Source organism: Pholcus phalangioides, unplaced genomic scaffold (assembly GCF_987345545.1).
Source record: "Pholcus phalangioides strain wild (caught in Gottingen) unplaced genomic scaffold, Ppha-v1.0 ptg000015l_1, whole genome shotgun sequence".
In the NCBI taxonomy this organism is placed as follows: Eukaryota; Metazoa; Arthropoda; class Arachnida; order Araneae; family Pholcidae; genus Pholcus; species Pholcus phalangioides.
Genome location: NW_028301608.1, coordinates 94,909,381 through 94,935,696, shown reverse-complemented (window position 1 = coordinate 94,935,696; position 26,316 = coordinate 94,909,381). Strand labels below are relative to the sequence as shown.

General features: G+C 32.9%; 1 protein-coding gene across 1 annotated transcript in view; it reads right to left on the bottom strand.

Annotated features, from left to right (window-relative positions):
* CCAP (Crustacean cardioactive peptide) overlaps positions 1-25,353 on the bottom strand; it is a 96,786-nt gene extending 71,433 nt beyond the window's left edge. Inside the window, exon 1 of the mRNA XM_089242680.1 lies at positions 25,219-25,353. The gene's annotated coding sequence lies outside the window, so the exon portion shown is untranslated. The remainder of the gene's footprint in view (positions 1-25,218) is intronic.
* Positions 25,354-26,316: the final 963 nt, after the last annotated feature.

The following is a 26,316-nucleotide window of genomic DNA, read 5'->3' as shown; positions in this document are numbered from 1 at the left end:
ACAAGCATCTTACCCCCGCCACTCGAGCGCATAACACCCCCCCCCCAACCGGGTTATTAACCGGACAGCAGTTGGTATATCTGCTAGCATGTGATAATATTCATCGCGAAAATGTTGCCTTTATTTTCTAAGTGAAATTTCTATATCGTGAAAGTGACATGAGAATGAATTTCTGTGTGGGATGGGAATATCATCATAAAAACTGAAAACGCTTTATTTTTCCTTCTTACTGATTGTGTAATGAAGGTGCGAGAAGCAGATGGGTTGTGATGGGGGGGGGGGGGCATGTCAATAGAGGTTTAGCAGTGTAAGAAAATAAACGTTTGGGGGGGGGGGTTGATTTTGACGGTTTGCGTCTGGCAAAGACAGTCTATTACCTTTCCCTACTTCCCATGATGCCGCAACCCCCTCAACCCCGGCTTATATTTCGCATACGAACGCAAGTTTTGTGACGTCACAGTGCGGCTTCTAATTGGCTGCGCTGTCATAACGCAATTTCTTTTACTTCGGATAAATTTTTATTCAATTACATTGATGTCGGGTTATTTTACCATGTGTACATGTTTTTGATACCTTATTAAACTTTATTTGGCGTATATTATGTTGTATTAGCTTATTTATAATAATTACAAATCTTCGAAAATTCGTGGATCTGGTTATGTCAAATCTAGAAGTTTCACTTCTATCACGAGAGATTCTCACGCAGATTTTTTTTTTTTTTTTCATGTGATTCTGCAACAATCTTGCAAATTATTAAATTTAAATGTCCCAAATAAACTTAACCAAACACGAGTAATTTGATCTGGTTTAATTCACGATCTCAATTGGTCGATTGTAAGAAAAATAAAAATTCCCATTCTTTCATTAAACCGAGAACTGAATTCCATGAAATAATTTCAGGATTTTTGTTTTAAATTAGTGAAAAAAATATTTTCTAACCATGCCACATACAAAAATACGCAAAATGTTTTTTTTATGAATGATGTTAATTTATATCGTTTATTATTTTGTGTTTGAACGCTACTAATGAATAATTTCCCTAAGGATAAGCAAAAGAAATCTCGTGTGCCGTGTATTGAATTATGTGTGGTATATTATTTGTATTAATATCATGTGTTATTTACGGATTCTAGAAATTCTTTTAATTTAAGAAAAAAGTGTTATATTTATATGCTACGCAGTAAAAATGTCGGTAAAAAAAAGTCGGTTGTTATGCATACTTACCAATCGTCTTGGTAAATTTGATAAATTTATCACTTTTACTGGCGAATATGCATAATACTTAATCGTTGTTGATAAATTTGATAAATACTAAATAAATTATCAATTTACCGGAGATTATGCATAATACCCCAATCGTCGGTGGTAAGTTTGAAAAAAAATACTGAAAACTTTATTACTTTTACTAGATATAATGCATAATAACCAAATGTCATTGGTAAATTTGATAAGTACTTGAAATTTTTATCGCTTTTATCTGTGATTGCCAATTACACTAGGGTGTTGGTGAATTTGATAGGATTGGTGAATATGAAAAAATAATAATTCCAAATGTGTCCAGTATGTTAGATGAATATAGTAGAACCTCGATATAATGATAACGAATTTTAAGATCATGCTCTGATATAATGATACAATCCATGCGTGAATTATCATGTATAGTATACCATATACAGTGAAACTTGTGTATAACAGTGTATAACGATACTTCTTTAGTCTCGGAGGAATTCCTATTCAATAGAAAATAATGCAAATGCTCAAACTACCTACAACGTTAACCTGTCCATAACAATACGTTTCCTAGATCCTACAATAGCGTTATAGACAGATTTCATTGTAGTACGATTTACCCTGTTTAGCAACGACACGACGCTTGGGTACTATGCATAATCACCGGTAAAAATAACAAATTTAGGGAAATTTATCAAACATACCAAAATGCTTGGCGATTATGCATAACAACAGGATTCATCACATTTTCCGGGTCACACATTTATAAACAAATATTCCGAACGAAATCGTTATATGAATAGGAGTCCCGTATTATGAAATTACCACAGGTTTAAGGAACGTATTAACACGTCGGTTTAATGCGTTTAATCTCACAGCTTTCGCTGGATGAAAATTATTCGCCTCGCTGGATCTAGAAATAGCAAGTTAGGCTTATTCCTCATCCGACTATGAGATTAGGATCCAGGGAAGGCTAAATCCCCCCCCCCAATTTATGTAGGAATAACGGTGTATAAACGGATATAACATTAGCTTTATATTCACGAGACATCTAGTTGAAATTAATTAAATGCTCGCAAAATCAGGATATAACTAGTGTTAGATGCTTTTCATAAACTAGTTTCAAGGTTTGATGAATTAAGCGTAAGAGAAACTTCCTAAAGCCTAGCCATGCTTCGATCTCCGTGTTCGCGAGCACAGTGTACGGTGTTTTCATAAACTAAAAAGTCATTAAATTAATTCAAAATTAATTTCTTAGCGGATATTCTTGGAATATAAGTGAAATAATTATGGTGTAAATATTCGTTCAATCACGGATAAAAAGTCACTAAAATGAAGATTAATAAAAAATAGTTTGTTTTTCACCCCCATAAAATAAAAAATATTTATTTTTCAACAGCACTAAATCCAAACACTCGCGTAGCATATGGAGTATTTATCGTTCGAAACTTGTTTGGTGTGTGTGTTTTTCCCCCTGCAATCAACCTTCAAATTCAGTTTCTTAATGTTTAGAGTGTCCACAAACGCATTTTCACTCATATTTCTCTCATTTTTATAATTCAGCGATGAAATTTTATTTTTAAGGTAAATGCATTATTTGCGTAAATACTACGATAAATTAGATAAGATGGAAAAAAATAAAGGTTTACATTGAAGATTTTGAAGTTTGAACAATAATAAATATGTAGATGACCCCTCGTCAAGACGAATTGCTTATAGTCCGGTAGAAAATCACAAACCATAATTTTTGGTGAATACCACTTCATTTTAAAACTTTTAGAACCCACGATAACATCATCGTTCGGTTAAAATGGTGCGTACTGTGCATTCCCAATAGTGTAAAAAAAATTTTTGTAATGTGAATAATATATGTAATTCAAATGCGAACACCCAGCACTGTGAACGGAGGCTCTGTTTGATTATTCCCGTCGCAGTGGAGGCTCTGTGTGTTTTCGCTGTGTGTGTATATTGCATATTCCGTGAAAGGGAAACAAAATTGCCCAGTACTGTGGACGGAGGCTTTGTTTCTTCGTTTCCCGTCACAGTCGAAGCGCTGTATATATTTTGTATGCATTTGTATTTACACCATTCTCAAATCTCTCCCACCTTAACATGCCAACTTCTTACTTGCTCACAAGCCTTTTCCACACTTCTTTTAAAATCCCTGGCTGCGGTCTCCGGTCCTTATGTGCCACTGGGCACACGTGCAATTTTTCTCCCTAGTCATTGGTTTCAGCTATCCATTTTAGTCAAATGGCTTGGACGTTGCATTGAGTTGATGGCTGTCTTCATGGAGAGAAAGGCGTGAGTGATTCGATACTTGCGAGCACGGGGCAAGGGGGAGCCACCACTATAAATCTTTGCTAATTTTTTCCAACACACCTCTGCCTCTTTTGAGGTAAAGGAAGTAAGGTGCTTTGCATCAGTACGGAGTTGCGGGCGGTTCTATCTATCAATTCTTAAAATATGCTATTTCCAGTCGTATATATCAAAAACACCATACGTCAAGTAATATTTAAAATTTCTCGAATAAAATAAAATTAATTACATCTACTTATTTAATATAATGAAACTCTGTCAACGTCAACGTCAATGTCAACTGTCAAAACAACGAAATGCTGTCAAAATTTGACTCTTCACTCTTAGACTCAATATTTTTTTCTTTTCATCCCTATAATATACACAATCGACTGACTGTTTTCAAAACGGGATAGCATAAAAATGGTGGCAGGTATTACAGTCATTTTTGCGGAATATAAATGTGCGAAGTCAGGAATTTCAGATACTGTATGTTATTCATGTTGCAAGGGGTTGTATAATTATTAAAATTAAATTAAAATAACATCCTGTGCCCAAAAACCCAATGAAAATGCTGTTGCTCTTTCTCTCCTGAGGCAAACAAAAAACGTTTCACGTTTCCAAGTGCAATATTCACCGAGCTATCTGAATTCAAAAATCGGAAGAAAGTTGTGAAATAACAAAAAAAACCAACGGATAACGCTTTTTCCTAATTTTTTGTCTATTTTTAAATTTGGATTTTTCTGTGAATTTTATACTTAGAAACGTAGAAATTTTTTTTTTTTAACTATTACTAATTTTTTTTGACATCAAGAGAAACGGGGCAAGAACTTTCTAATTGTATTTCCGGTCACAAATTGGGTATAAAAAGCTAATATTTATTTTCTTTTAATAACAATACAACAACCCCCTTCCAACATGAATGACGTATCTAAAATTCCTGACTTCGCGCATTAATAATCCGCAAGAATGACTTTAATATATCTGTCACCGTTTTCTTCCTATTCCCATTATGAAAGTGGATTGTGGGACATCACTATATAAAAGCAAAGTTATTACTATTTAAGTAAAATGAGTTTAATGCTCTTAATGCTGGGATTACACTATAAAAGTTTGACAAAAGCTCTTTAGTAAAACTTGAAAATTCCAACCAATAAGCATATTGGTTACATTCGAGCAAATGTAACTGATGATCTTATTGGTTGCATTTTTCAAATAACTTTTATCAAACTTTTATAGTGTAATCCCGGCCTTAGTCTGAAAATGTAATTTTTTAATCCGTTTGCTGAAGATATGTTTTTTGCTTTTTTCACTTCAGGAAAAACTTAATTTCTCAAGCATTTTTCAAAATATCTCTATGAAACTTTCCCGCTGTATTTTCAACAGCTTTGGCGCTGTGCAATGAACTAAGAACTGAACGATATTTTGACTTTTTTTGATTTACATGATTTTTGATTAATAATATCAAGTATTTTTTTACCAAAAATATATACTTTTTCATATAAACATACACACATTCATACCTTAAAAAGTTTTCATTGTATTCTGAATCATTGTTCATTGCGCAGAACAATGTCACAGTAATAATCTGTATAAAGAACAGGTTGATATGAGCAGGGAGTTCCCCATCGACGGGTTAGCGCACCAACCTGTCGATGCGTATAAAAAACAAGCCTGCCGTTCGGAATCGGCAATGAATTGTAGGTCCCGGTCTAATTAGCCCGCGTGTGCAGAAAATGACCGTGGTGCGACAAAAATGATCAAATGATACGAGCAGTAGTTTGTAGTGTACAATGTTTAACAAAAGTAAAAATATGAAACTGAAAATATGCTGATTTTACATGTGAAATTAACACTTTTTGTCATAATATTCATGTGAAATGCCATTTATTTTCTCAATTTTCTACCATATCCAAACCAAAACCACATTTGTTTTATCGAAATTAACTTTAAAAAAAGGACACTGAAGGCAGGAGGTCACCTGGAACCCAAATTAGAATCCTTTCGCTCCAGTATTTCGAAGTTAAACAATATGCATACCTGAATATACTATTCAAATTTGGTAGGTATTGTTCATTTCCAGCAGTGTTTTATGTAATGAGGAATATGTATATTGTGAAAACAGTATTGCTAGATCGAATGACTAAACGGATATATATATCCTCGTAGATATTTTCAATATCTTGATTTCCATATCCTATGCGTCATTTATGGTTGGATATGATTTTCTGCGACGTCATTTGGAGAATATGTTGCAGATTCCCATTGCATAATAACATCGCTTTTCGCGCATAAAATCGCAAAGTTTGAACTCTGTGATTTTGTTAAACTAAATATCTTTGTCCAAAAGTAAGATCAACTTGGAAAAATTATGCGAAACTGTATAGAAAACAGTTACTCTAGTGAGTTATTACTTGAACAAGAACATTATCGCTTCAGTTTCAGTGTCAATAAACGTTTCTATAACAGTTCGGTCATTTTTAATTTATCGCATGAACTTCCGAAAAGTTCGTGTAATTTATGGGTTCTCGTAAGAAATTTGCTATTCAAATTTCATTTCGTGTGCCTGCTAAAATCATCTCTGTCTAATAACCATGTGAAGTATGAAGTCTTTTCCTTTAGCAAGGTCCCGCTCAGCGAGACATGCGTATTTTCTTCTCACTTTTTCGAGCAATTTAAAAAGCGCTGCCTCCGTCTTAACATGAGCTTTTTTTCTGAATCTCTTCTTAGTTTGCAGATGTTCTGATCACCTTCGGATTCTTCTTTTCTCTGAATTGGAACATTCCTCTTTGCTCCTCGTAATCGTGGATAACGAACTTCGAGTAATTCTAAATTTCTTTGATACCTCACCTTTTTGTCCGTTTTTGGCTTTTTACCAACTGTATAGCTTCACGTTTGAAAGCAAACGAAGGCAGTTTGAGGTTGGACGCAGTCACAAATTTACTTGCACGTGGCAACAACACCACTACCAGCATTCGAAGCTAGCTAAAGAAGAGAGGAAATGTAGCGAAGGTGTTTTGGAGGTTAAGGTCCTTGAAATCAATAACTTTTCGTTTTTTTCTAAGAAGATTTTCTTCAAGTAAAATAGGACTCAGTGGAAATCAGTGAAAAAACCATTATGCTGAGAGGATTTTACAGTAATTTCCGAAAAGGCCCTTATAGAGTGTTTTCCCACGAAAACAAAATGAGGGACATTATCAGCTGTAGTTAAGCATTGCAGAAAGGTAAATTTTCAGATAAAAAGATTTAGATACGATTACAAAGAAATTTTTGACAATTCCTGTGTGAAAATTTGGTGAAAATTCGTTATAGGCGTACTTTGCTGAAATTGGTGTTCGTTATAAGCAATCAAAATAGCACAGACAAGCAATACGAAATTCACGGGACATGGGGGAAAAACTTCGATATTTATATGTGAATATTCGTAATATATTCGTGTTCATTCTAAGCGGGTTGGACTGCATATTTATTAATAATGAAGACGATAAAATATCAGTCCCAACTAACGCAACTGTCGTCATAACTATGTTACCTAAATTGGTCACATCCCCACCTATCGTATTTTCTTTACTGAAATCCTAAGATTCTTCCTTTAGAACACAGCTGCTAATTAATTATTTTTAGATGTTTTATTTATATGGCGTATATATATTATATGCATGTGATTAAGATGTTGACAGAGCATTTGAAATGCAATAAGTGTGGGAAAATAATGTTCAAAAATAAAATGTGATCTTATTGACGGCAATAGTACAGTCGGTCCAGCTTAATCGGATATCAACGATTCCAGCACACGATATCTGATTAAGTGGGGGGTACCTGATTTTGCGGGGAACGATTCAATATTGCCATTTTACAAAGTTAGTATAGTTTGTACATCGAAAACTGATGGAGGATAAATGTCAATAAAGTTTCTCGAATAAATCAGACATCAAAAATGAAATGAAAATTATACTCAGTTACGATTATCACAATTCCAAAATACCAGATTTTTTTTACTTTTTATCAGGAAAGTTAGCACCCTCTATTGGCTCAACAGAGAACAAAAATAAAATTACTAAATGCGCGTATCGAGGACAATTCCAATACTTGGAGAACACTACCTACTCTCAATTTTTTTTTTAAATCTTAACTTAGTAACATATTTTCCAAATGTTTCATTCAATAAAAACGTTATATGCATAGTGGTTGGTATGTATTAACAGTTACCGTCTGAAGCGTAATATTCGATTAAGCGGGAAATGGTCGTTTAAATTATCATATTAAGCACCGTCTCTATGGGAGAAATTTGGGTGCCAGAGGATTTTATCCGTCTTAGCGGGTATCCGTTATCCAATTAAGTGGGTCCGACTGCATTTGAATAATCATCCTTACTAATCATAGCGTTCAATAACACGCAACATGAATTAAAGTGCTTTGAAGAGTTTTTTTTTCTTGTTGTTGTGTGTGTTTCATGTTTCCTTGTCTTTTTATTTTCCTTGGCAATATTGTCATTGATGAATAACTCTTTTAATAATGTCTCAACAATGATATTTTCGCGAGACACATGCAATAAATTTTTCATTGCATTCTGCCTTATGTCACAATATCAACGCAATAACATCGTTTCTTCTTTTTATATTTTAGTATTGAATTGATTTTAGTATTAAATTAAATTAGATTAACCCTCTATGGCCTTGTGTATATATTTGAATACACGTGGTCAAAAAAGCGCATTAAACCAAATACTTTTGTTAATTTTTTTGCTATTCTAGAAAGTATTCTTCAAGCATCATTTTAGTTCGAAATGTGGCTATATAAGTACACAATACTTGTTTTTCCTAGAAAGAGTGTTGATTCCTTATCTGTGTCATTTTTTGACAGCTACTGAAACTTTACGTTCGAAGATTCTTAAAATCATCAGATTGAGAGATTTGAAGATAAAATTAAAGGAAACAACTATTCAACTTGCTTAGAAAGATTTCATCTGCTTATAGATAACAGTAAAGTAATGGCAAACTGTACGTTTACCCTAAATTTACCGTTTTAGCTAATTGAAAATAATATCTAATTAGTTAAATTGCTGTGTTTATATATTGTTCCAATAATAAAAATATATCCACCCACCATCTTTACCTCACTCCAGCAGTTTGAACATCTCTTATTAAAAACTATATTCATATCTTTCCAAGAAGACAGATCCCGACTGTCCGCTTCAACATTATTTCATTTTGCCGATAATTTTGAATTTACGCTAACCCTGCAATCTCACCCTCTTTGGCGGTTCGTAAGAATATGGCCAGGCTACGCCTTTATCCTTTTATACTTTACACTAATAAAAGTATATTGCACAAATTTAACCCCGACGAACCTTGTCAGTTTTGCAACCAACTAAATACCAATAATGATCTTTATCACCGGCTTAAGGAATGCTCATTTTTTGCACTTCATACTCAGTATGAGCAGATGAAAACAAGAAGGGAAAATGAGGAGACATACTCATATTTTTAAGTATCTCCTCCATACCTATATTCCCGATTAAACTTTTATCTATAATTTTTAACAAACCCTCTCCTCTCTATCTGCATTTTTCCGATTTATCGAAGGCATATCAAAAATTATATTTTTCTGGCAGCAGGAGTTTTGATCCTCCTCATTTTCCCTTCTTGTTTTCATCTGCTCCTCATCTCTGCCCGTGTGCCCAAGTAATATTATTTTTATAACATTATATTTATTTAGGTAATATTATATATTTATCTATCTATTCTTGTGAAAGACCTTGTAGGACTCTAATATTTGAAACATGCGTGGAGAAAGAATCTATTTATTTGGATTCGAGAGAGTGTATATTCTCTGTGCTTAATCGTACTCCTAATCGTGTACTTCATCGTATTTATTTCTGTTTTCTCCAAAAATTTAATTACAAATATTTGTACTTGCCTTCCACTTGGTGTATTGACAGGCACGATTGTGCAAATCATTAGTTTCAGTTTCAATAAAAAAATATGCTTCAATTTACATGCGTTTTTGTGAAAAAAAAATTCTCACAATACGTTTTCATGGAAGTGAATCATACAGGATTACATTTAGGGCAGGGCAAAAGACATAAGGTATATACTATATTAATGTAACGGACCGTGAACTTAAAAACTGTGAACCTCACGTTGATTTTCGACATTGAAAGTATTCGATAAAAGATGCACATTTTATGCAAACTACATGTGAGTTCAATATCTTAGTATAAAAAAATCTATAGAAGTAATAACAGTGTTATAATGAGTCACGAAGTATTAATTCACGAACTCAGCTCGATATTGTAACAATCATCCAATGCATTGTATCTGCTCTCAAGGCTACATCACTGGTGGGTATCGTCACCGTCAGTTGCAGGTACAAAAATACAAATGTGTTTCAAGTATCTAAACGCACTAAAAAAATTAATTTTCAAATTGCGTATAATGTTGCAACAGAGAGAGAAGTTCTAAATCTGGTTCAAACTTTTACGATTGAAATTAAAAATTTCAAATTTCATAAAAATGGCGCAACAGTTATCAATGATGCCCTTAACTGAGCAAGAGAAGATTCTAAATTAAAATTTCACTCGCTATTTTTTTTAATAATAATAAAAAATATATAAAGTTTTAGGAATACACAAAAAATATTTCTAAAAACTGAGGATGCTGCAAATAATCAACCTGTAATCCGCCTGGTCACATTGCATCTACTTGTAGACATTTCATAGTTGCAACAAATACTGTATTGCAGCCAACAAATTAATGGTTCTCCAGTGTGTCATTGAAGCTTAATATCTCCTTCTCGCTTCAATAGCTTTCTAGCCATTTGTGTGAGATAAATACGTGTAACCTTGGATTCTTTTTCCGCGTTTTCAGATCTAAAACACGCAATAGCTGTTAATTGCTAATGTGTTCGTTTTATTGTTATATTTGGTCATTGATGCTACTATAACGTCCTTTAATGAATAAACGTTCTAGAACACACACAGAGGTACACAACCTCCGGTACGCCAAAGCGTCCTATCGTGATCGCGAGAAGTATTCCGGTAGAAAAATATCAATACACTCAACAGAATAAATACCTACGCGCCGACCATATTTTCTTCGTAAAAATACGATAAATCAGGATTCATACGGGATATCACCAAATATTCTCGAAAATTGTCAAATGCAAGTAAAGTTGTCAAATACAGTCAAAAAATTGTGAAGAGCAAAGTAAAGTTGCCAATTAAAGGCAAAAATTTGCCAAAGACTAGTAAAATTGCCACTGTTGCCAAAAATTTGCCAAAGCCAAGAAAAAATGGCAATTAAAGTCAAAAAACTGTCAAAGGAAAATGAAGTTGCCAATTGCAGCCGAAAAATTTCCAAAGGCAAATAAAACTACCAATTACAGATAAAAATAATCTCACTTTTTGAATTCAGAAATTCAAACCCGTTGTTAATAAAGAATAAAAATGGAACATTTTATAAAAAAAGTTAGGACGGCCAAAATAATGGGAATGTGCAGTATAAAATGGGTGGGTCATATGGCCACCCTATATTTACAACTATTAGGTCCGAGAGCGGCAGAAATACCGCATACCTGTACCGCGGACAGGAAGGTTGTGCAGTGTGTGCACCCCTGGTCTCGAAGATAACTTACGGGATTTTATCAGAATTGTGTTTCGTTTCCGATAATTTTATATACAGTCTCATATTCAACAGAAACGCATTTGTGATACGCAATTAATCAGCAAGATCTTCTGAAATATTTGAATGGATTTTATTATATTTTCTCAAATAAAAAAAACCCTCTTTCTATCAAAATGTGATATATAACACAAAGATTAGTACATTGATCGAAACAACGTCGCCATTTATTCATCCCAGTGTGTCTACAACTTTCTACCCTGTTTTATGTATTTTTCTCTGTTGTTTAACATTCCGTTAATGACATTTTTCCAGGTCATCAATTATCGAAAAAGTCTCTTTTCTTTTTTATTTAAAAAAAATTCATTTTCGAATCACGGGAAAATTCGGTTAAAATTTATCACGCTTTTCAACATTGGTCAACGAACTAAAAAGTGATTAGATAAATCGATACATAATAATTTTTTTTTTTTAAATGCGACTCCATTAGTGCAATCTCTCTGAAAACTCGTACGTAAACATTTTCGCTCTCGCTGATCCATCAATACAAAGTCAACGGCTTGAATTTTGTCCATAATTTGTCGTTAAAATTCCTGACATCCGCTATCAAAATGGGATTGGAAATCTGTAATGGACCGATACTTTATGTTATTCTTCATACATCTCATAAAGGATGGCATTTTTAAATTTCGATACTTATCTGGAATCAAATTACGATTTATATTAAGAATTTTTCCTTGATAAATCACATCAAAGATATGCTTTTATTTTCAAATTTTCTTCCCGAATATCTGCTTTAATACGATTTCCATTGTATTCCGAGTCGTCATTGTTCCTTAACCATCCACTCTTTTCATGAGTTGTATATGAGAATATAATTTTTATTCAGTTCCAATAATGTTTGCAATGTTATCTCGGATTACGAAGGTTTTTAACAGCTGGCTGATGTGAAGATATATTTTGGAAAGAGAGAGAAATTCAACTGCCCCGGCGGGGAATGAACAAATAATTTTATAATAACTGAAAGAAATAATATCAGAATTAATGAAAGAAAGAAATTATCAGTTTTTTTCAGAACTAGAGAAATAAATAATTTCAGAATTAACTTAAAATCGTATTTAAAGAAAGCAATGATTTCAGAATTTATGAAAATCCATATTCAATAAAAAGAAATGATTTCAGAATAAATAAAAGTCTTCAATAATTTAGCTCCCCTTTCCCTGTTTGGGTGGTTGTTATCCTACTACGAGGCTTGTTAGCCTACCTACCGTTGTACATGATATTCAGTCCTCTTGTTCTTATAATTCCAAATGCGTTCCCACAATAAAAGTTTTAATAAAAAATTTCTGTACAAAAGTTCTTATAATTTGTATGAGTTTGTGGCTCGTGGGCTTTACTGGTAGTTTCAATTTGGCCCGCAACGTCTGAAAGTTTGATGAACAATGCACTAGATCAAGGGTTCTCGAATAGAGCTCTATGAATCCCTATTTCAGGGCGTCCATATGAATAAGAAAATCATCAGCTCCATTTTTACATTGCTATATACTGAATATTGTTTTGTAAGAGGTCCGTGACGTTCATTTCATTGGCACAGTGGGTCGGTGGGCTTCATCCTATCGGCACAAAAGTTCCGTGGAACACAAAAAGTTAGGAGCCTCGTGCCTCTTATGAACCACACAGAATCGAATGCATACGGTATGACCTCTGTACTATGTCAGGTGTAATTTTTCAACGACGGTTGTAGGTTCTGGTCTAACAACAATGCATAAAATGATTGTAATGAGAGAAAATGTTCATATAGTTATCAAGACTTTTTAAAAGAGCTAAAATATTTTTTTTCATGAAAACATGTAAAATATGAAGTATGAAAAATGAAAAGACTAAATCATAGGGATTCGAGCATAAACTCAAGTAAAATATGTGAATGTCGTTTTTCAAAGCCCTTAAAACTGCTTGGACCCGATGTCTTCACGTTTCCTACATAGCTTCAGCGTCAAGCCCATTGACATGTCTGTATATTGTCTAAAATCATTACGTTATTTGAATTGTTGTGTAGTGATGAAAGCAATCAACTCCAATTTACGAGATCCGAAAACCACTACTACTCAACACTGTACATTCACTTCGTAAACATTCGTCTTGGTAATTTGTAAGGCATAGATACACAAATACAAATTATATAGAAACCACGAGGCAAATTGCCCAACAAGGTGCCTGGAAAGGGGTAAAAGGAGAAATTTAAAAAAAAAAAACAGAAATAGCTAGTAATAGGGAAAAGCCCGTAAAATTATGGTTGTCGTAGTCTAAATACAGCTGACCAAAAATAATAAGCCATAAAAAGTAACTAAACAACTAAATACACAAATCTATAATGAAAATGCTTTCTTAAAAATAATTAGTGTTTCTTATAGTTTTATGATGCCAATTAGTCGCCCAGCCCCCTCATCCGGGCAATGGCTAAAATTGACAATGGCCGATAGAGCCTGGGCGGTGCACGAAATGAAATGTGAAATGATGCCAATTAGTGGAAAAATAATTTTAAAAAATCCATTGCGTCTAGTTTTTGAGATAATGTGAAAATTAAATGTCAATGTTAATACAGGTAATAAGCAGCATACAAATCACAATGAAACTGTGGGCTATAAACAAATAAAGCAAATCATTGCCAAAGAAAATTCAGTGATGTTAGGGTGATATTAACGCGCTGATTCAGAATCTGTCATTGGTTTTGTCATATTGACTATACTTTTTGAGAAAAATAGCTATTATTGGATGCTTAAGGAGGTTGGTGCACGCAGATTTTCCAAAAAAAAACACATTTTTGAATTTTTAAATACTACGCGATTTTCTGCGTCTGTGGTCAAGTTTTTGTTCTACCTGTACTGCCACAATAACCTAGAATTATCCCTGACTAATCGAAACTGGTGTCCCCGAGTCGAAGCATTTGAAAGACGGCGTAACAATATTTCATGATCCACCATATCGATTCCCCTTGAAAATCTTAAATACTTCAATCATATCTCCACGATGCCTGGACCACGTGCAATACATACATACAGGATCGTGTTTTGTGCGTGTGTGTAAATACATTTACTTGGATCTAACATATTTATGATGTCATAGTTACGCTTGTTTCGTGGTCGGGCAATCTGCTTTAAATATTTTGAATTGAAAATAGCAGATGACTGAATCTTTCGAGTTAATGTAAGTATCGTATTGAAGGCCTGCCGGCACTCCGGAGAGAATTTCTGAAATGAGACACCGGCTCGACATAATTGTCATCCAAGAACTACTGAATGAATGAGGCCACCATCCAAAAACTGCTCAACGGGTTCACATTAGAGTAAGAATGGGTTCCAGACTTTAGATGGGGTTGAATATGCGTTAAAGAGGATATGGAAATTACTACTGGCGAAGATAAAACGGCAAATTATTTTGTTTAAATAGCAGAAAAACTTAGCATAGTATAGTTCTACGTTAACTTTTTCGTATGAAAATACGTATATATCGTGATGAATGGTACTGCGCCTAATCTTGTATCAAGCCCTGTGATGATTAATCTATGTATATAGAATACTGTATTACTCTTAATATGATACTAGTGTAGTTCGATTTCGCAGGTTTTTCCACGAATGATTCATTTGACTCTACATTCAAGAAAAGGGAAATGTGTTTTGTGGCCTAAGCAGATTTGTTTTCTGCGGATTCAGTGAGGTGTGATTAACTCAGTCTTTGTTGACGAAGTCGATAGTAATTTCCCACCACTATTAACAGACAAAGCAGGTGGATGATGCATTTCCGAAGAGATTAAAGGCTCATAAATGAACAATGAAACCGTTCCAACCCAAACCGAGTTCAATCCAATCCATTTCACTTGCATCTACTATTGTTAATCAGTTTCAGGCTACACTCCCATTTTACACTGGTATAAAATGAAATTTCACGTGGGGTTTTAATTTATATCTCAGACAAATATGTCAACATAACGTACTAGACGTTATGCTATGGCGAACCATTTATGTGAAATAATTAATTTATTAATTCGGAATAACTTATTATCATATTTCGTCTTGGAAACTTTATAAGCTGTAATATTGCCCAACTCATTGACCCATTTATGACAGCTCATCCAAATCATGACAAAACTGCACAGTTTTTTTTGTATAGGATAACTGGGTACCTTGATATTTCTTCACATAAATATTGAAATATGAAATGAATTGTATTGAAAAATTAAAACTTCAGAAATAATTTAATAAATTGTTGTATATTAAAGCGTACAACATCACGTCATTTTTTTTTCCAATGGTGATCCTGGATATTTATTGTGTCCATGGTTTCTGATACTATGCAATGGTTCTAAATATGTTTCTATTTCGTTTATCGCAGAACTAAAGTTCGATTACCTTTCAACAAAAACCATATCTACGAAATATCGGCTCGATATCAGTGTATTCATCCATATTTACTATGTACCAAAAACTATTTAAAAATATATATATATATATAATGAAAATATTGATTTCGATACGTTTTTTTCGATTATCTTCAGGTTTTATTGGAAAACGTGACATATCTTAATTAAATATTAACGAACGCATCCGAGTTGAATTAGGTATGTATTTACTAGGAAAGTAGCAACGATGCTGGATTTATTTTCTGGAAATTCTACAATAATGAAATTCAATCAATTATAATGATATCTGTCGTTAATCATGGCAGCATTGGAATCTTCATAACATACCTAATAAAATCAGAACCGAGAACATTCGACCGAATTTTCCACAGATAAATATAACGTTAACAAAATATTTAACTCGGAATCCAAGAAAATTCATTTGGAGCTAATGAAATTGTTGCTTGCTTCCAACTGGGAAAAAATGAGTTCCAAAAGCATCTCGAAATCTAACGCGAAGAACACCAACAAATATCATTAAGTTAGTTTGGAATTTCTCTATTCGTATGCTAATGCAATTTCGTTAAATTATTTGTTATTCCATGTCCACAAAAACTAGATAACTTTGAAACAATATGTCATACTGTATACGTATGCGGTTTTAATAAGACGTACGATATTAACAATATAGGTGTTATGAGCGTAACGTGCGATCGAATGAATTATTTTATGTATCAAAAATAATTAATTTTTACACCACAAAATTTCTAATTCATTCTTTCTTATTTTCCTTTGAAATGTTTTTCATTATTTCAATATCTCGTTGAAATTCGAAATTTTCGGGAACAGAATTTTACGAATGTTTCCCACTTTTAAAGAGTTTCAGGCAATGTCAAAATTTTGGATATTTTTATTTTAAAGATATAGTTATCTAGTTGTATGGTTATCGTTTCAAGTTGTACATGTTATATGATTTTTTTTATTCAGTTTATAATACTGAATAAGGAAATAAATTTTTGATTATCACAATTTAAGCCTATCTTTAGTCTAAATCAGGGGTGCATCACCTCCGACCGGTGAAAGGTGTTCCGATAGAGCCGTGGTTTTCAATCCGTGGTCCGCAGGAAACTGGTGCTCCGGGAAGCCTCTTCAAGTGTTTCGAAAAAAAATCAAATACAAATTAAAAATCGGCGTGAAAGAAAAATCAATACAATGTAAAATAATTTTTGTATGAGATTATAATTAGAGCAAACACGTGACAATTAAACTTTTTAGTTATATCTAGGGTAGCGGTAACCTTTTTCACCCTAATTCATACATGCTCAATCCAGGACCCACGGGCCAAAGGGGGCCTTGAAGTTGCCTTATGTGGCCCGTGACTTCAAACCAAATTTTGTTAAAATCAAGTGTCAATCCCATTCACATTCCTAGGTCACTAAAATTACTTGCGGTGCAGTTCGCGATCACATGGTGTGCCACGGCACATTTCCAGATCATTTTAGTGATCCGCGGCTCATTCAAACATCATTTAAGTGGCTCATAACACATTTCCAGATAAATTAAGTGACCCGTGGCATACTTCTAGATAACTTAGGTAGCTATCGGTGCATTGACGGATCACTTATTTCACCCGCGACACTCTTTAAAACCAATGAAGTGAGCCACAATGTCCAAAAGGTTGGATATCCTTGCTCTAATTGCTATGAAAAATTACGCTATATACAAGACCGAGTTCTGTAGTATTACCAAGCAAGTTACGTCACGGGAATTGTCAGAAAATGGATTCATCCACTGACTCCCGGAGGGGAGCTGGAGCCCTAAGTTCCCAGCTCCAAGATGTGGGGACCACCTTTGCAAAGTCATGTTGCATTGTAAGTGCTCCGTACAAAAACATATCAGAGTTTAGTTTGTTCCCCGACTTTAAAAAGATTTAGAAACAAGGTGAAACCAATATTTCTTGGCGGTACCAAAGAAGTACCGATAAGCAAAACACGATCTGACCACATCTCAAGGTGCCTCAAATAGGTTTCTCCGCTCTTTCAATTGTATTTTCTTGATAAAAAATACGATAAATTAGGATCCTGACGGGAAAATACGTGACTTCGCCAATTATAGCAGAAAAACTTGTCAAATGATATCATACATGACATTTTTCATTTATCGCCAATAGTGGGAAACGGAGTGCTATGGCAAATTACAGTGGTTTTAAATGATTATGTCACAATGGTTAAATGATATTTCAACTGGAGCATAGTTTTTCCACCATGTTAAAAGGTAGCAGTCCCCTTTACTTTGACGAATACGTGAGGTGATATTTATATGAATTATATGAATAAAACTAATTATATATCATACAGTCAAAATCATCGCAATATAATTTATGGTTTGTGAAAATAATCTATTCCTGATTTAAGGAATGAAAACAAATTCAAGTCAGTTTCGTTGTGAATACAAAAAAGCGGAACTTTTTTGTAAAATCCGTCCGGTCATTTTGACCGTCCCGACAAAATGACGGGAATGTCCCGCTAAATACGGGTCATTCAGTCACCTTATTTACTGCATTTTTTGGCCCACGAACGGTAGCAATATCGCATGTATGGTCCGTGGACTAAAACATTTGGGCACTCCAAGAAAAGCCCTGGCAGGCTAACAAGTTTGCAATGTTTAAGTTTCTTTTTTGCTTGTGATGAGTCATCACAAACAAAACAGAAACTTAATAAACATAACGATACTCGTCACTGATGAGTATTATCGATTATATTTTAAAAAGCATAATGGATATTTGAATTTTCAGGAAATGATTTTGTACCTCATTCACTATTTCTTTATTCTTATAGTCTTTCTATAATTTTCGTTTCATGTGAATAACCAGTTTCTTTTGCAAATGAACAATTTTGTTTTTTAATTCTCCATAAAATGAATGGCTGATGATAATTGTTGTTAGAGAAAATAAGAATATTAATTTTGTTTTTCATTTTAGACTCATGGGTATTTTGTTCCAGATTGAGATTCCTGATGAAAGATTAAACACTCTCACTTTCTTTCAGTTGCAATAACGATTAAATCAAATCCTTCCAAAACGTTTTTAAAAAAAACTCATTTTAATGCACATTTTATCATCACCCCTCTGTTCCTCTTCCTACCAAAATCAATAATTTCTGCAAATACACTCATTTAAAATCACAAATTTTTATCTTCAATTTCGAAATCGAAATTGTGGTTATTAAGTTCATCGTCGATATTATGACCCATTTCAATGTCCATATTTTAAATAAATTGGCAAAATTCCTCCCATAATTGAGTAAAAATTCTCTTATCATCGAAAAAAAAAATTTGATACAAAATGATTTCGAACGAAAGCATTTTCTAAGCATTTATATCTTGGAGGAAAACGTTTCCACATAATTCCTATATAAGGAATATTCTATAACTTAGACCATTAAGTTCACGAAATGAATAATTTTTACCGTATTAAAATCCAGCAGAAGATCAATTTTGAAAGAGTTTTTCAAACTCTTAATTGCTTGGAAAATTAAATTTTTTGGTTCAGTGCAATTAATTTCAGGGATCCTGCAGTTTCCAAGAAATTTATTCACGGATTCTGTGCGTTATACGATGGCTAAGAAAAAAAAATAAAAATTTGGGAAAAACACGGAAAATGAAATTTCATCGTGAGTTAATTTTATTTCCATGTCCGGATGCGAAGACATAATTATGTTAACATTCATTTATAATGTAACTTCTTCTTTTCTCGCTAAAGGACATAGATTCATTTTTACTTTTTCTACAAATGGCTGAATACTCACATTAATATAAACTTAATACTTCTAAGATATAATTTTCTGCTATTTAATAATTAAATTTGTCTAAAGAATTTAAGTCCTTAAGTGTCTAAAGAACTTATTCAAAGAGAGAGAATTTCGCGGAGTGATTTGTTATATTTATATTAAAACCATTAATTATCATAAATGGTTTTCTTAGTGTTTCGGGAAATAAAAATTCTCACATATATCAGCTGGAAAGTTCTTAACCCTATGTGGTCCCGTATTTACATGGAGGGGAGGGGAGGGGCTTGGTGGACTACTTCAGGGCAGCAAGTTCAGAGAGGTGGCAAATTTGAGAAATGAGTGGTAAAATTACTAGCATAAGAGGAGGATGGAAATTTTTTCCCCCACAGGCGTTAAAACCATATATCAAGCCTCTGCCTACAGAATGAGGGAACTAGGTCAGTGAGTGACCAAATAAGTGGCTTATAGAGTGCGCAAGCATGTGAGTGTTCAAAAGAGCGATCTAAGAAGCAAAGAACTAAGTCAGTCACCCAGAGAGTTGCAAGTATATAACTGACAGAGAGCGTGAGACCAGGTCAGTGAGTGATCTAAAAAGCATGGGAACTAGGTTGGTTAGTGATCGAAACTTTGATCTACAAAGAGAAAAAGACCAGTCCGTTGAGTGACCAAAAGTGCTAACTAGAGTGTTTGCAAGCATATTAGTGACTAAAAGCGTGTGCAAGCATGTGAATGACTAAGAGGAACCTAGAGAGCGAGAGACCAACACAGTGAACGACCGAAAGAGTGACCTAGGGAGCGAGAGGACCAGCTCGGTGAGTGATCCAGAGAGTTTGGAAGCATGTGAGTGACAAAAGCAGGATGCGAGCGTGTGAATGACCAAAAGTGTGACACAGAAAGTGCGCAAGCAATTCTGAGTGAGTGACCAAATGTTTGACTTAGAGGTGTATTTACAGGGTATAGGCTAAGCGGTCTATTGCAATGGACGGCAAATTTGAGGAATCACTGGTCCAAAAAATTTTACTAGAATGGGAGAAGGGCGGAATATTCGTGTAACCCACAGGTGGCAAAACAATAAATCCACCGCTGCCAGTGTATATCTAAAAATAGTAAAAAAATCCATTATAACTATCTTTTTTTTATCAATTTTTTAGGGTTTTAGAAAAAGTACATCTTTTAGTGTCATTTCAATACAAATTACGGCTATATAAGTGCAATCAATCACTTTTAATCGAAAAACAGTTGACTCTCTGTTGGTGTCATGTTTTGAGAGCTGCTGAAATTTTACTTGTTCAGAGATTTATTAAATCGCATAAAATTGAGAGTGATCGAAATGAAATTCAAGTTAAAACTATTCAACTTTAATTGCAAAACTTTATCTGTTTGTAAATAATATTAAAATCAAGGCAAAGTGGTCACCCATAACTAACCAATTTAGCTAATCAAAAAATCCGCTCTAATCTATTAAACTGTTGTTGCAATGTATTGTATCAATTAAAAATATGCTAACAGCGCCAATTTACACCTGTTTTTGCAAGAAAAAACTCAATACGATTTTATGAGGGGGGTGAACCATAGAGTGTTTAAAATTAATTTTTTTAATTAATCGAAAAAAAATTCTTAATTTCTTAAGTTTTCTTTTTCAAGCACTTAAATTTAGGATCATAATCAAAAATAATCCCAAAACGTCCATGGAGCTCAATTTTTATACTTGTCAAACACAAATAATTTTAAATGACGTATATGAATTTCATTTTGAATTACGTACAATGTTTCTAGAGAAAAAGCATTAAACATTATGTACAAGAGCTGTCTTCGAGTGTTACTCGCATTTAAAAAAAATTTGCTGTCATTGAGGTTCACTAAAAGGCTAATGCTGTCAAGTAGGAAGGGATTAAATTCGTAAGTTCATTCTGAAAGTTCTTGAGGACTTCGTAAAAGCAAAAAAATTAGCACATTTTATCAGTTATAATTTAATGCGTGTAGTCTAGAATGAAAGATCTAAAAAATGAAAGATTCCTATCGTAAATTCTTTGATTTAGTTAGAAAATTAAAAATACAATGATGTTGTGCCATAAAATTATAACAGAAAATGGCCCACAATTTTTCATACGAATTAATTTAAACGTCGAATGAAATGTCTATTGTCACCTTGAAGCCCCAATAAAAAAAAATTAAAAGCCAATTATTTCTGTGACTATGGTCACAGCAGTTACTGACATCAGAGGTGGATGGTGCTCCAATTTCTTCGTGCTTTATCATCATTATGATTTATCATTGCATTTTATTACATTGAGGGGATCATTTTATGTACTCAGATGGGTTTGTCAGGTAAGGATATTCGGCTTTTTATGGATTCTGAATGAAATAATCTGGTATACCTTCGTGAAGAGATGAACCCAGATACAGAAACATGTGTCTATCGGCTCGTTAACCGTTCGCTCTGCTTACTAGGGCATTATTCTTCAACCACTGGTCCTCAGAACGATACCGATCCGTAGGAATTTTCTGCAAAGAATTTCGCCCAATCTATGTAGCCGCTGCTACATAGTCAGATTTTAAAAACGAAATACCGTCTCTAAATTTGTTTTTATTTCTGTTTTTGCCGTTAGCATGTTTGCCAATTATTTCTCATATTTATTTATTTTTGCGGTTCTAAATTATCGTTACTGCTCATTCATTTTTCGCCGGCCCGTAAATTATTTTTCCTATTTTATTTTTTGCTGTCCCAAATTATTTAACCTATATTTATTTACTTTTTCGCAGTTCCAAATAATTTTTTTTATTTATTTGTGTGTTTTGCTGGTCCGCAAATTATTCTTCATACCTTTTTGCGGTCCCAACTTGTTTTTTTTATTTTTCTTTATTTTTCGGCCGGTCTAAAATTTCTTTTCTCTTCTTTGCACCAGTCCGCAGAATTGTTTAACTATTTTCACCGGTGCACATGTGTAAAAAGATTGAAGAACACTGTATTATGAAACTAGGCAAGTGGGAAGAGTACAAGCCAACTGGGCAATTCTCTCCGGAGTGATACTCAAAATATTATAAAGAACGAATTAAATGATTCATAAGAAGAACAATTCTCGGACTTGAAGAGTTACAATGTCTTAACTCAAAAAACTGCTTTATTTCTAAATTTAAAAAAAAATAAATATTTTTGTTCAGATCTGTGCTTGATTGTTATATATTCCTAGCTTGTTGGTTGCCAAAGAACTAGCCGTAAAGAAAGTCAGAGCAATATACTTTTTCCTATATTTCAAAAAATCTTTATTTTGTATCTAATCCTAATTGAGTAAAAAAAGTTATAAAATATTGATTCACCTAATCATTCAAATTTATACCTAATTATTGCCAGCTGAGCAAAATTATATATTTGACTCGAGATAAAAACTTAAATGAAATAGAAAAACTTCAATGGGGATGAAAGACCTTTTTAATACGAAAGCTTCATAAGACTTTAAATACTGTGAAATCTCTTTGCAGCAACATTTGATATAACGATAAACCCCACAACAACGATAATTTTTTAAATCTTGTTTGGAATTGGCCATAGTCTAATGATAAACTCCTCTCGATCGATACAACGATATTCTTTACTACGATAAATCTCTCTATAACGATATTTTTGAAGAGAGTTTTTAATCGCTACAAACGATATCCCATTATATTCCGCTTAAAAAAATCACTTTTGATACATTTCTAAATTCCCAACCTGTTTTTGTTCTTCTGAGGGCTTCTAATACCATCAGTGTTTTGTGCAACGTACCCCCTGAAAATGGTAATGAGCTTGCCATGAAACTACTTTGGGAATAGCACAAAAAAGTATAATGCAATAAACTTCTCTACAGGGGGTGAATATCGAAATGAATTTTATTTATTGACTAATTAATTACAATTTTTTCTTGTGAATAAAATAATTAATAATAAATAATGCCGACTTAGAACATATGCCAAGAATAGCGTAAATTTGTTAGCGAATGATGGTAATGTTATCTCTCGATATAACAACGGTACTTTTTCTGGGTCCGCAGAGTATCATTACATCGAAGTTTCACTGTAATAATTTTTTTTTCGGTTGGGAAAAATTTAATCTACGCAAACTATAATTTTATACGAACAAAATAAAATATTTTGTGTGTGTTTATTCTGTATACGCAGTCCATGAATTTGCCTGTTTCACTTCGATATCAATTTCCATTCTTCCCAGCTAAGTTAAGAATAACAGAAAAAAAAATACACGCTTCAGTGTATTTCTCAGTATATTCTTTTAAATTTTCTGTTCGATCATATTATATGCAGACTATAACATGTTAATGTCACCTGGTTGAGTTGATGCAGTTCATACAGTCTGGGGATTTCAAATTAATTGTTACGAATCACGAATTTAATTTTTTTTACTGCAACTTTTGATGTATTTCAGTCTTATAAGAATCTTTGGGCATAATATACGAGAATAATATTGTTCAGTATACAACGCGAAATGTTTTGACTCGCGTTATACTCTCTTTCAGAGAGTAACACAAAAAATAAGTAATATTTCAAAGCCCAAGATTAAGCATATTGAAGAGTAAATTATTTTATTCAAAAAATCCTAAGTAATAACACATACTTTTCGTCGATATGCTGTGTTTTGGTATTCATTAATATACGTATCGACGGTAAAAGCACAGAAAAAATCAACGATTCGAAAACCGATTATATTCGAAAAAAATATGTTGGGGAAAAAAAATTCAGTTGAATTTTAACGAGTGAATACACTAAAACTATGCTCTAAAAATTATTTAACGTTCACCAAACTACTGATTGTCACTGATATTAGCTAGAAATTGTAGAGCTTTTTTTTTTCATAACTTTTTATCACAACAAGTTCTTTCATATAAGCTTTTCAATGCCTCCGAAACACAAATGAGAAATTTTAAAATAGTATCTAAGAGATTATGTTCTGAAATCTGCATGCACTAATTAAATGAAAGTTGTATATGGAAACACTTAAACAACAAATTAACAAATTTTCTAGTTTCTTATCGAAAAAGGAAGTATAAATTTTTTATCAGTCAATCTATCTATATTCCAATCATACTTCATCCGAAATTTCTCTTTTTACATTAATCTTTTTCGAGTCTTCTACATTTATAAAGTTACCAAAAGGTTTTGATATTTTTCAGTGAAAAAGTATATGAATTAGAGTCCAAATCTTATTGAAAAATTTAAAAATTTTTAAATTTTGCATTCGGTCATATATTATTTTTCATTTTCAAGTAGGAAGCAGCCATTAATTGTTTGCCAATGTTAATTGTTCCTAAAAAATAACTATGGGTAAAATAAGTTATATATATATATATTTCTCTAATAATTACCACTGAGAATCGAAATTAAAAGAAAACTCTATTTTTATCAATTATTTCATTTCATTAAATAAACATTAAAAGTTCAGAAACTTTAATGAATCTTATGATTGATACATGTCGTTCTTCAAAAATATGAACCCTAAAACGGAAAAACTTCATAATAAAAAATAAATTTTTCTAACATGATATAAAAGAAATATTTAGGAAAAGTATATCATATTTTATTATAAATTAAATTTAAGGAAAGAGATGTTTTATTATAAATTATTTGTGCTTGGTAAATATATAAAAGAAGTTATTTCTCTAATAATTCTAGTGAAAACCGAAAATATGTAAATGACTATAATAATTATAACTATAAAATATACTAATTTTTCGCAATTACTTCTTTCGATTAAATAAATTTTAGATGAAAAGTTCAGGAACTTTCTTGAATCTTATATTCAATGCATGTTATTTATTTTTTCAAAAAAATATGGACCCTAAAAATGAAAAACTTCACAATAAAAATTAAATTTAAAAAAAAAATTAGATTATACCTATTGTATTGAAACTTGTCTTGTTCTCAGTGACTGCTCCTCGTTCTTGTGGACCGTAAGAGAATGAAACAGTAAAGAAGCACTTTTCGATTCGGACTTTGTTGAAAAAGAGTTCAGGAGTTGGGATCAGTGAGTCTGCGCTCCGGAAGACGTTATTTTATAGGCTTTTAGGTGCGGTGACGTCACCGATGATTCTCGGCACCTCCCACTAGAAAATGAAATTGCCTCTCTGTGTACTCTCAACAATGAAAATGTAAATTTACTTGCCTCCTACGCGCCAAGTGTATGTATATATATAATACTTTTCTCGTTCATGCGAATCAATCCCCTAGTGTTTTCAAAATGCAATAATAATAATAATATATATATTTTCGTAGACTCTTACAAGTAAAAATGTCAAAACAAGCAAATAAATACGCCCATGAAAATCACGTGTTGATCGTGTGTTTTAATTCTTTTTTTTTTATATTTTCCAACGTCAATTTCAATTTCGACGGAAAATGGGGGGTTGAAGTAAGTTCGTGTTTATTTGACACCAAACGTTCGAAAAAAAAATGGCATTTTTAGTTCTCATGGGAAAAAAAAGTAATATTTCTTTTACTCTTAATGCAACGAATTTTAGCTGTTGCTTTTATCTAAAAAACTGGAAAATCCCTCTGAAAGAGTAGGAAATGCGCCACCATGATTACAATTTATGAATAGCTTATGAGCTGTATCTTTTTTAGTAGTTCGTGAATATAAGGGCATGAATAGGTAATGTGGTTTGTGGTTCTTTATTTTCCCTTTTAACTACATTTCACAACTTAGAAGAGCAAAACAAACCAACGAAAAGAAATTTTGTAAATTAAACTTTCTGTGGAGTTAGTTTCTGTGGAGTTTTGAGCATTTTCGCTACGACGCAAATGTCAAATAATGCGTCAAACGCTGTGAAATGGATGAATTCTTCTTAATATTCTTTACTTGAACAGTTTCTGTCGGTATCGTTTACTTTAACTTGATTTTAAAAATATTTTTACATAGAAAAAGCGTCACGAAAGTCTCAAAAATAGCAATATGTCCTAACTAATAGTCATAAATCGAGAAATCTTATAATATTCT